Consider the following 11550-nt stretch of genomic DNA (forward strand, 5'->3'; position numbering starts at 1 on the left):
TCTTTGAGCCAGCACCGCCAGTCAATATGGTCGGCAGATCATCCAAAATCATTACCCCGTTCCTGCTTTTTCCCCGTATCCCTTGGTTCTGATTGCAGGTTCAATCGAGACACACTGACCTGTTAATGTGCTGTCCTTCACCTTACACGGCAACCGGTCCAACATCATGCACCAGTGCTTCTCCCATAGCCGACCTTGGAGTATCCAGAGTACCTCCGAGGGCTCGGGTGGTAAGGCCCCAACTCACTTACTGGAACAGTTGATGGCCATACCCATACCCAAGTGTAAGTTCAAAATAATGCATTATTGTAGGGATATGATATATATTTGGGCTCAGATCATATTAAAAATGTACATAAAAGTGCTTCATTTGTTAATTTAAGATGAATCTATTCTTGACTTTCCCAATTGACCATTAAAAGAACAATTCATTTTCTGGGTTTTATTTCTGTATTTTTCGAGTTGCAAATGCAAGGTACAGAAAGCACAGTCTTTTTTTGGTTCTTCACATTGCAATTTCATTTGTTATTAACGTAGAAAAAAGTTCTCATGAATACTTATTGTAAGTTTTCCAAGAATAATGCAATGTTTCACACTTTTGATATCACAACTGATGACTTTGACTTTTATCATCCTCCATGCTCTGCACTTTCACAAATTTAAATAAAAACTGATGTGTGAAGTTGCTGAGAAACGTAACTGATTTAAAAAATTCTCACTAGTTTGGCCTTTAATAATTCACTGCAGCAGATGGAAATACTTCCACTATCTAGTATTATTATGTACACACAGGATAAAAACTGTCACAGAGAATCATTAGAATAATCTGTTACTCCCTTTGGAAATGCCACATGTGAGGACTGCATTTCAATCAGGTTAATTGCCTGGAGAAAAATGCTTTAAATTCAATTATTTTATAGCATGGAAACTAGCTCTCAAAGAGCTAAAATATTTCACCCTACTCCCTTCTCAAAAGTCATATCAATATTTTGTTTGCATTCATGTCTGCATTTCCCTTTCAAAATTGCCACTGAATTTGCTTCCACAGCAGTTTTAAGTCATGCATCTCAGATCGTGAAAATGTGCTGTATTAAAAATTCTGCATCTGCTCTTTGGTTCTTCTACCACTTATCTTGAAGCTGGCTCATCTGGTTACCAAACCTTCTGTCAGTAACAGAGTTTCTCTTTGCTTGTCAGAACCGTCTTAAACATTTGAATACTTTGACTAAATTTCATCTTAAACTTTATTCTCTAAGTAAAACCACTTCGGCTTGCCCCTTCCTTCCATATTTTTAAGTTTCTCATTTCCGGTTTAATTCTGTTAAACCTCCCTTGATCCTCAGCCAGATCTTGACATCTTTCATGCAGAGCGGTCTGCAGAAACAAATCATAACATGCTGGAGTCTCACAGAAGGTCAGGCAGCATCTGGGGGGAAAAAAAGACCTAACATTTCAGAATTAAATCCCTTCATCAGAATTGGGAGAGTGCAGAGGTAGGAGAGATGTGAAAATGCAAAGGGAATTTTGCATTCAATACTCACAATATGGCCTTCCCTATATTGGAAAGAGCATTGGATGTGAAGTGATCATAACTTTCCAGTTGCCAGTAATTTTAATTCTTTGTCCCATCTTGTCTGTGACCTCCTATGCTATTCCAACCAGGCTGGTGGAACAACACATGCACGTTGCGGGGCATAATATCAAATTCAACAATTTTACATAATTTGTTTTCCATTTGTATAAGAACTTCCCGACGGGCCGGGGCTGTGGACTGGGAACGCAACCGGAGGCCTTTATTGAGGCGCCGCGGTCTCGATACCTCCTGGATCGCCGCGTAGAAGCCCGGGTCGGGGGCCCGGCCAGGGCCTCGTAGGTAGAAGCTTGGGTCGGGCAAAGCAGCCAATGGAGCCAGCGGCTGGAGCCCAAGTCGGCACCACAGAGACGTGAAGTGGGGTGTTGTAGATTGGCTATAGCATGTTAGTAATTATAACCCTGCCTAATTATAACGTTCATAGCAAAAGGATTTGAGTATAGGAGCAGGGAGGTTCTACTGCAGTTGTACATGGTCTTGGTGAGACCACACCTGGAGTATTGCGTACAGTTTTGGTCTCCAAATCTGAGGAAGGACATTATTGCCATAGAGGGAGTGCAGAGAAGGTTCACCAGACTGATTCCTGGGATGTCAGGACTGTCTTATGAAGAAAGACTGGATAGACTTGGTTTATACGCTCTAGAATTTAGGAGATTGAGAGGGGATCTTATAGAAATTTACAAAATTCTTAAGGGGTTGGATAGGCTAGATGCAGGAAGATTGCTCCCGATGTTGGGGAAGTCCAGGACAAGGGGTCACAGCTTAAGGATAATGGGGAAATCCTTTAAAACCGAGATGAGAAGAACTTTTTTCACACAGAGAGTGGTGAATCTCTGGAACTCCCTGCCACAGAGGGTAGTCGAGGCCAGTTCATTGGCTATATTTAAGAGGGAGTTAGATGTGGCCCTTGTGGCTAAGGGGATCAGAGGGTATGGAGAGAAGGCAGGTACGGGATACTGAGTTGGATGATCAGCCATGATCATATAGAATGGCGGTGCAGGCTCGAAGGGCCGAATGGCCTACTCCTGCACCTAATTTCTATGTTTCTATGTTTCTATAGTGTAAGGTCCTACCCACTGTCTACCAGTTAGAGTAGCAGTGTGAATGTGTGATGGCTTGCTGTGTAGTTGATAACCTGAACAATAAAGGTGCTTGTGTTTCAACCAGTGTGAGTTTGAGCTCCTTCCATGGTGTCAGATTATCAAGTCTACCTCGCGTCTGTTTACCACGATTTATTTTGTTTACCAGTTTTTGTTTGCGTGTTTTCTTGTGATTTGGGGATATGGCTAACTGCTTGCCGTGGTTTTTGCCTGCTCTAAATTCAAAGACTTTATTTTCGGCAAAACATTCACGGTAGAAACAAGCCTATTCATGCTGCCCCAGCAAGGCTTCAATGCGTGATGATACAGCTACAATGGTTCGACTTCCGCCTTGTCTACAAAAAGGGTAAAGACATGCACATCGCAGACACTCTATCCTGAGCATCACGTGCTACTAGCGAACAACATCCATTCGAACAAGAGGAATTCTCCGTTCTGAAAGTTTATTTCGTTCCAACTGACCGTCTGCGCCGTCTCGCCGATCACACTGACATGGACACGACCTTCCAGCTGTTGGCCTCGATCATTAAAGGCGGTTGGCCAAATAAACAATCCAACACACCCGCTGAACTTAGACCCTACTTTCTGGTACGTGATGAACTTGTGCAACAGGACGGGGAGATAGTAAAGGGTCATAAGACAGTCATCCCCCTTCTCCTAGAAATGAGTATTACAATGAGATCCACGGTGGCCACCCAGGCGTTGAGGCCACCCTACAATGTGCTAAAGAAATGATCTACTGGCCCAGAATGACCAAGTACATTCGGGAAAAAACAGAATTATGTGCAAGCGCCACACCAGCAAAAACAACCACTGCTGTCCCAACCTGCCCCCTCCCTACCATGGTCGTCCCTGGCTGCTGATATCTTCGACTGGCACGGGAAACACTATCTTGTGTTAGTGGACTTGTACTCGAGTTGGTTCGAAATTGATTTTCTACCAACCATCTCCTCGGAAATAGTCATCTAGAATCTCCGACAGCACTTCTCCGTACATGGCATTCCAGCCCGCCTTCAGACTGACAACGGGACGCAAGTCACCAGCCAAAAGTTCAAAGACTTTGCCATGCGCTGGAACTTTAAACATGTCACCAGCAGCCCAGAATACCCACAGTCCAACGGTCTGGCTGAACGCGCTGTTCGCAGAGCTAAACAACTCATGGAACGCTCCTTCATGGCAAAATCTGACGTCCACCTAGACCTGCTGAACCTGAGGAATATATCAAATTGTGAGACATACCAAACTGGGGTTCATCCATGGCCCCGCGAAGGAACCACGCTCCTACCTTGTCGATGTCGGCGGCACCATCTACAGACGCAACCGTCAACACCTCCTTCCAGTGAAGGAACGACGTCCGCGCTCCAGAGTCCTGACGCCCCTCCACTGAACTTTAAAGTGATTGTTGTTCCAGCCATTCCAGTGTCTACAGCTGCTACTCCACCCCACTCCCCGCGTCGATCTGCATACCCTTCCCCCTTTGTAACCGGTTCCTGGGTACCCCCGCGACGGTCTTCTCCCACGGTTGGCTCACCCAGACGTGCCCTTAACTTTTCAGAAGAAAAGGTTGATGAGGCAGCTCCTTACCGTACGTGGACCGGGCGGGTTAGTAAGCCGCATGTTAGGTTCGGCGATTATGTGTAACCCCATTATTATTAGATGTGGCATTTTGCATTTAACCATTTATTTACTCATTGTAGTGATAACGATTTATCTACTTTTCATTTATAGAAGAAGAGATGTAGATTGGCTATAGCATGTTAGCCAATTAGAATGCTTAGTAATTATAACCCCGCCTAATTATAACATTCATAGTGTAAGATCCTACCCACTGTCTACCAGTTAGAGTAGCAGTGTGAATGTGTGATGATCTGCTGTGCAGTTGATGACCTGAACAATAAAGATGCTTGTGTTTCAACTAGTGTGAGTTTGAGCTCTTTACAGGTGTCGACAGGGGTGAGGCCTCAGCGGCGGCAACGGTGAAGCTTCGCGATGATGGGGCCTCAGTGCTGGTGAGGCCTCGCGGCGTCGACAATGCCTCGCGGGTCGACCCGCGGTCAATGGTCGATGAGAGCATGGAGAACCACCATGAGGGCGGAGGGGAAGGACAATGTGGGGGTGTGGGGGGTGGGGGACAAAGGACAATGGGGTCCCGGCGTTGAGGAACTGTTGTGGTGGGGGAGAGGGGGGACAAAAGAGGAAGCCGGCATGCTTTGTAACTTTGTTAGCGCCATAGGTGACTGCTATCTGTATACATTGTGTATGCAAGCAAAGAATCTCACTGTGCTTAGTCACATTTAACAATAAAGTATTCCTAATTCCTATTTCATAACTATCCTGCTAACATTACCTAATTTCACTCTTTTCCATATCCACTCTCTGGCCTGAATATTTCCAGTATTCTCCTTTTAGTTTCAAGTTTCAATAACAGCTCTGAACTGCACTTTGAGGCTTTCTTTCTTCTCTATCTCTCTTAACCAGCTCTCATCAATTTATTAACCTAATTCAACCTAACACTTTTCAACATAATTGTATAAGGGGTATGAGTGTTGTAAAAACAAGCCTGAAGGCTTTGTATCTTAATGCAAGGAGCATTCGTAATAAGGTGGATGAGTTGAATGTGCAGATAGTTATTAATGAATATGATATAGTTGGGATCACGGAGACATGGCTCCAGGGTGACCAAGGCTGGGAGCTGAACATCCAGGGATATTCAATATTCAGGAGGGATAGACAGAAATAAAAATGAGGCGGGCTAGCGTTGCTGGTTAGAGAGGAGATTAACGCAATAGAAAGGAAGGACATTAGCTTGGAGGATGTGGAATCGATATGGGTAGAGCTGCGAAACACTAAGGGGCAGAAAACGCTAGTGGGAGTTGTGTACAGGCCACCTAACAGTAGTAGTGGAGTTGGGGATGGCATCAAACAGGAAATTAGAAATGAGTGCAACAAAGATAAAACAATTATAATGGGTGACTTCAATTTATATATAGATTGGGTGAATCAAATTGGCAGGGGTGCTGAGGAAGAGGATTTCTTGGAATGTATGCGGGATAGTTTTCTAAATCAACATGTAGAGGAACCAATGAGAGAGCAGGCTATTCTAGACTGGGTATTGAATAATGAGGAAGGGTTAGTTAACAGTCTTGTTGTGCATGGCCCCTTGGGCAAGAGTGACCATAAAATGGTTGAGTTCTTCATTAGGATGGAGAGTGACATTGTTAATTCAGAAACAAGGGTCCTGAACTTAAAGAAAGGTGACTTTGAGGGTATGAGACGTGAATTGGCCAAGATAGACTGGCAAATGATTCTTAAAGGGTTGACGGTGGATATGCAATGGAAGGCATTTAAAAACTGCATGGATGAACTACAACAATTGTTCATCCCAGTTTGGCAAAATAATAAATCAGGGAAGGTAGTGCATCCGTGGATAACAAGGGAAATCTGGGATAGTATCAAAACAAAAGATGAAGCATACAAATTAGCCAGAAAAAGCAGCCTACCAGAGGACTGGGAGAAATTCAGAGTCCAGCAGAGGAGGACAAAAGGCTTAATTAGGAATGGGAAAATTGATTATGAAAGAAAACAGGCAGAGAACATAAAAACTGACTGCAAAAGTTTTTATAGGTATCTGAAGAGGAAAAGATTAGTTAAAACAAATGTAGGTCCCTTGCAGTCAGAAACAGGCGAATTGATCATGGGGAACAAGGACATGGCAGACCAATTGAATAACTACTTTGATTCTGTCTTCACTAAGGAAGACATAGATAATCTGCCGGAAATAGCAAGGGACCAGGGGTTAAATGAGATGGAGGAACTGAGTGAAATCCAGGTTAGCCGGGAAGTGGTGTTAGGTAAATTGAATGGATTAAAGGCCGATAAATCCCCAGGGCCAGATAAGTTGCATCCCAGAGTACTTAAGGAAGTAGCCGCAGAAATAGTAGATGCATTAGTGATAATTTTTCAAAAGTCTTTAGATTCTGGAGTAGTTCTGGTGGACTGGAGGGTAGCTAATGTAACCCCACTTTTTAAAAAGGGAGGTAGAGAGAAAACGGGGAATTACAGACCAGTTAGTCTAACGTCGGTAGTGGGGAAACTGCTAGAATCAGTTATTAAAGATGGGATAGCAGCACATTTGGAAAGTGGTGAAATCATTGGACAAAGTCAGCATGGATTTATGAAAGGTAAATCATGTCTGACGAATCTTATAGAATTTTTTGAGGATGTAACTAGTAGAGTGGATAAGGGAGAACCAGTGGATGTGTTATACGGGACGACAGATGGCACAATGGGCCTCGGCTGGCACCCGGAAGGTAGCCGGTTCGAATCCCGCTTGGAGTGCATACTGTCGTTGTGTCCTTGGGCAAGACACTTCACCCACCTTTGCCTGTGTGTGAATGTGTGAGTGATTGGTGGTGGTCGGAGGGGCCGTAGGCGCAGATTGGCAGCCACGCTTCCGTCAGTCTGCCCCAGGGCAGCTGTGGCTACAGAAGTAGCTTACCACCACCGAGTGTGACTGAGGAGTGAATGAATAATGCGATGTAAAGCGCCTTGAGTATTAGAAAGGCGCTATATAAATCCCATCCATTATTATTATTATTATTATTATATCTGGACTTTCAGAAGGCTTTCGACAAGGTCCCACATAAGAGATTAGTATACAAACTTAAAGCACATGGTATTGGGGGTTCAGTATTGATGTGGATAAAGAACTGGCTGGCAGACAGGAAGCAAAGAGTAGGAGTAAACGGGTCCTTTTCAGAATGGCAGACAGTGACTAGTGGGGTACCGCAAGGCTCAGTGCTGGGACCCCAGCTATTTACAATATATATTATTGATCTGGATGAGGGAATTGAATGCAACATCTCCAAGTTTGCGGATGACACAAAGCTGGGGGGCAGTGTTAGCTGTGAGGAGGATGCTAGGAGGCTGCAAGGTGACTTGGATAGGTTAGGTGAGTGGGCAAATGCATGGCAGATGCAGTATAATGTGGATAAATGTGAGGTTATCCACTTTGGTGGCAAAAACTGGAAAGTAGACTGTTATCTGAATGGTGGCCGATTAGGAAAAGGGGAGATGCAACGAGACCTGGGTGTCATGGTACATCATTCATTGAAAGTAGGCATGCAGGTGCAGCAGGCAGTGAAGAAAGCAAATGGCATGTTAGCATTCATAGCAAAAGGATTTGAGTGTAAGAGCAGGGAGGTTCTACTGCAGTTGTACAGGGTCTTGGTGAGACCACACCTGTAGTATTGCGTACAGTTTTGGTCTCCTAATCTGAGGAAAGACATTCTTGCCATAGAGGGAGTACAGAGAAGGTTCACCAGACTGATTCCTGGGATGGCAGGACTTTCATATGAAGAAAGACTGGATAGACTCGACTTGTACATGCTAGAATTTAGAAGATTGAGGGGGGATCTTATAGAAATGTACAACATTCTTAAGGGGTTGGACAGGCTAGATGCAGGAAGATTATTCCCGATGTTGGGGAAGTCCAGAACTAGGGGTCACAGTTTAAGGTTAAGAGGGAAGTCTTTTAGGACCGAGATCAGAAAATCATTTTTTAACTGTGGAATTCTCTGCCACAGAAGGTAGTTGAGGCTAGTTCATTGGCTATATTTAAGAGGGAGTTAGATGTGGCCCTGTATGGAGAGAAGGCAGGGATGGGATACTGAGTTGGATGATCAGCCATGATCATATCAAATGGCGGTGCAGGCTCGAAGGGCCGAATGGCCTATTCCTGCACCTATTTTCTATGTTTCTATGTTTCTAATGGCTCTGTAGACTTTCAGATCATCAAGGCAACAAAAGCCTCAACCTATCGTGGATATTCCTAATTGTTCCTATCTATTTCCCTTCCATCCCCTTGCTACTTAAAGCCAACGTCCTTTCTCATTTTCCCAGTTCTGTTTCTTTTTCCACAGATGCCACCTGAGTTGCTTAATGTTTTCAGCACTTCTTGTTTTTATTTTGTATTTCAAACATTTGCAGTTTATTTTATTTTAATTTATGGTGATTTATGGTGATTGATGGTGATACGAGTTTGATATAATACTTTAGATGTGCTTATTAAGTGATATACGTAAGATTTGACCTGGTTTAAAAAGTTATGTTTGCATAAGCCTATTTAACAATATTTCCTACCAGGTTCAAAATATTAGATTCCCTTTCCTTTTATTTCAGCACATCTTTAATATTGTACCAGTTATTTCTCATCACTTTCCTGCATTTTTCCTTTTTTTTTAAACTGTTATTTCTTGTGCTTTACATTCCCCTCAATCCCACTATTATGGTGATCACTATTTTCCTCTATTTCCAGGCATAATGTTTGAAATCATACCTTTTATATCTACGACCTTGCCATTAATATGTGTCAAAATGGATAGTACTCTTAGTAATGACCTTGAGATGACAGTCTGGTGCAGTCTGTCCACCATCTGCCATCATCCAGCCTATGTGTGCTGCTCCTTTAATCAATCAGTCTTGTTAACCTGTCCCTTTATCAAATGTTTTTGAAACTTCATGCATACAACATCAACTGCATTACTTTAACTGTCACCATTATTTCTATGAAGTACTTAATCAAATTTCTCAAATGTGACTTGCCAGTCATAAATCCATATTAGCTATTACATTTTATGTTTTCTCAAGTGAAAATTAATATTGTCCCACATTATGGCTGAAAAATCTATTGTAATGATCAAAATTTCATTAAATCTCAAGCAGACCCTTCATATGACTAAACATCTTACATTGTCTATTAAAATTTCCCCTAGTTGAGATCTACATGCTTTGCAGTAATGTGCTACAATCAAGGTTTTCTATTTCATTGACTGAATAGCAGCGGCTCAACACGAAGAGTGCTTTGACATCGATCATGAGCAATATTCATTTTGGAGTCCAAGGAAGGGTACTTAAGGACTGTGCTGTACAGCTGGCTGAGGTATTCACGAGGATCTTTAACCTGTCTCTATCTCTGGCAACGGTCCCCACGTGCCTGAAGACAGCTACCATAGTGCCGGTGCCGAAAAAGTCAAAAGTCACCAACCTGAATGACTACCGTCCGGTTGCATTAACTCTAATGCCCATGATGTGCTTTGAAAGGCTGGTCCTCTCCCACATCAAATCCAGCATCCCTGCCTCACTGGACTCTCATCAAGTTGCATATAGGGCAAATAGATCCACAGAGCATGCCATCTCTCTGGCTCTTCACACTGTCCTGACTCACCTGGAGAGACAGGGCACGTACGTGAGGATGCTCTTCATAGACTATAGCTCTGCCTTCAACATGGTCATCCCCACCAAGCTCACCACCAAACTCCACCAGCTAGGCCTCAGCTCACCGATATTCGACTGGATCCTGAATTTTCTAACGGAGCGACCGCAAGCAGTGAGACTGGGCCCGCACCTGTCCTCCACTATCACCCTGAGCACCGGCACACCACAGGGCTGTGCCCTGAGCCCCATGCTCTACTCCCTCTTCGCACATGACTGTGTTCCTGCATTCGACACCAACATCATTGTCAACTTTGCAGACGACACAACGGTGATCGGGCTGATCGCCAACGGTGATGAAACAAACTACAGAGCGGAGGTGCAGAACCTGGCGGACTGGTGCTCACGTAACAACTTGTCCCTAAACACCTCCAAGACCAAGGAGCTGATTATCGACTTCAGGAGGACACATAATGGGGAATACGCCCCAATCTCCATCCACGGGGCCGGTGTGGAGAAAGTGTCCAGCTTTAGGTTTCTGGGCACACACATCTCAGAGGACCTCACATGGTCCACCAACACCGCTGCGCTGGTCAAGAAGGCACAGCAGCGACTGTTCTTCCTGAGAACATTGAAAAAGATTGGTCTGCCCCAACAGCTGCTGACAACCTTCTACCGCTGCACCACAGAGAGCATATTAACGTATGGCATCTCTGTGTGGTATCTCAGCTGCACGGAGGCGGAGAGGAGAGCTCTTCAGCTCATTGTCCACAGAGCGCAGAAGATTATTGGGACACAGCTACCAGCCTTGGAGGGCATTTACTACACACGGTGCCTCAGGAAGGCCGTCAGCATCCACAAAGACTCCACACACCCTTGTAATGGACTGTTCAAACTCCTACCTTCCGGCAGACGTTACAAGGCCTTCTACGCCCGCACCTCCAGACTCAGGAACAGCTTCATCCCCAGAGCTATAGCTGTTCTGAACCAGCCCTGCTGAGTGCCCCCCACCCCCATGATCTGTCTCCCTCGGATGGTCACGTAACACATCGACCCGGCACAGACACATTTGCACTTTATCTAAGTCTAAATTTTATTACTTGTTTAAGTTATGACATTGGTTGGAAGCTGCATACCAAATCTCGTTGCAAAAATGTGCAATAGCAATAAAATATTATAATGGAGTAATAATAATAAGTAATAATAAGTAATCTGAAACAGACTATGGAATAATTATTAATCCATGGAAAATATTTAAATTAAATTAAAATAATAATAATAATAATAATAATAATAATAATAATAATAATAATAATAATAATAATGGCACAATAATAATAATAATAATAATAATAATAATAATAATAATAATAATAATATTATATAATATAATATATAATAATAATAATAATAATAATAATAATAATAATAATAATAATAATAATAATAATGGCACAATAATATAATATTATTATTATTATTATTATTATTATTATTATTATTATTATTATTATTATTATTATATTATATATATTATATTATATAATATTATTATTATTATTATTATTATTATTATTATTATTATTATTATTATTATTATTATTGTGCCATTATTATTATTATTATTATTATTATTATTATTATTAT

The sequence above is a fragment of the Amblyraja radiata genome, chromosome 3, assembly GCF_010909765.2.
Source record: "Amblyraja radiata isolate CabotCenter1 chromosome 3, sAmbRad1.1.pri, whole genome shotgun sequence".
Taxonomy (NCBI): Eukaryota; Metazoa; Chordata; class Chondrichthyes; order Rajiformes; family Rajidae; genus Amblyraja; species Amblyraja radiata.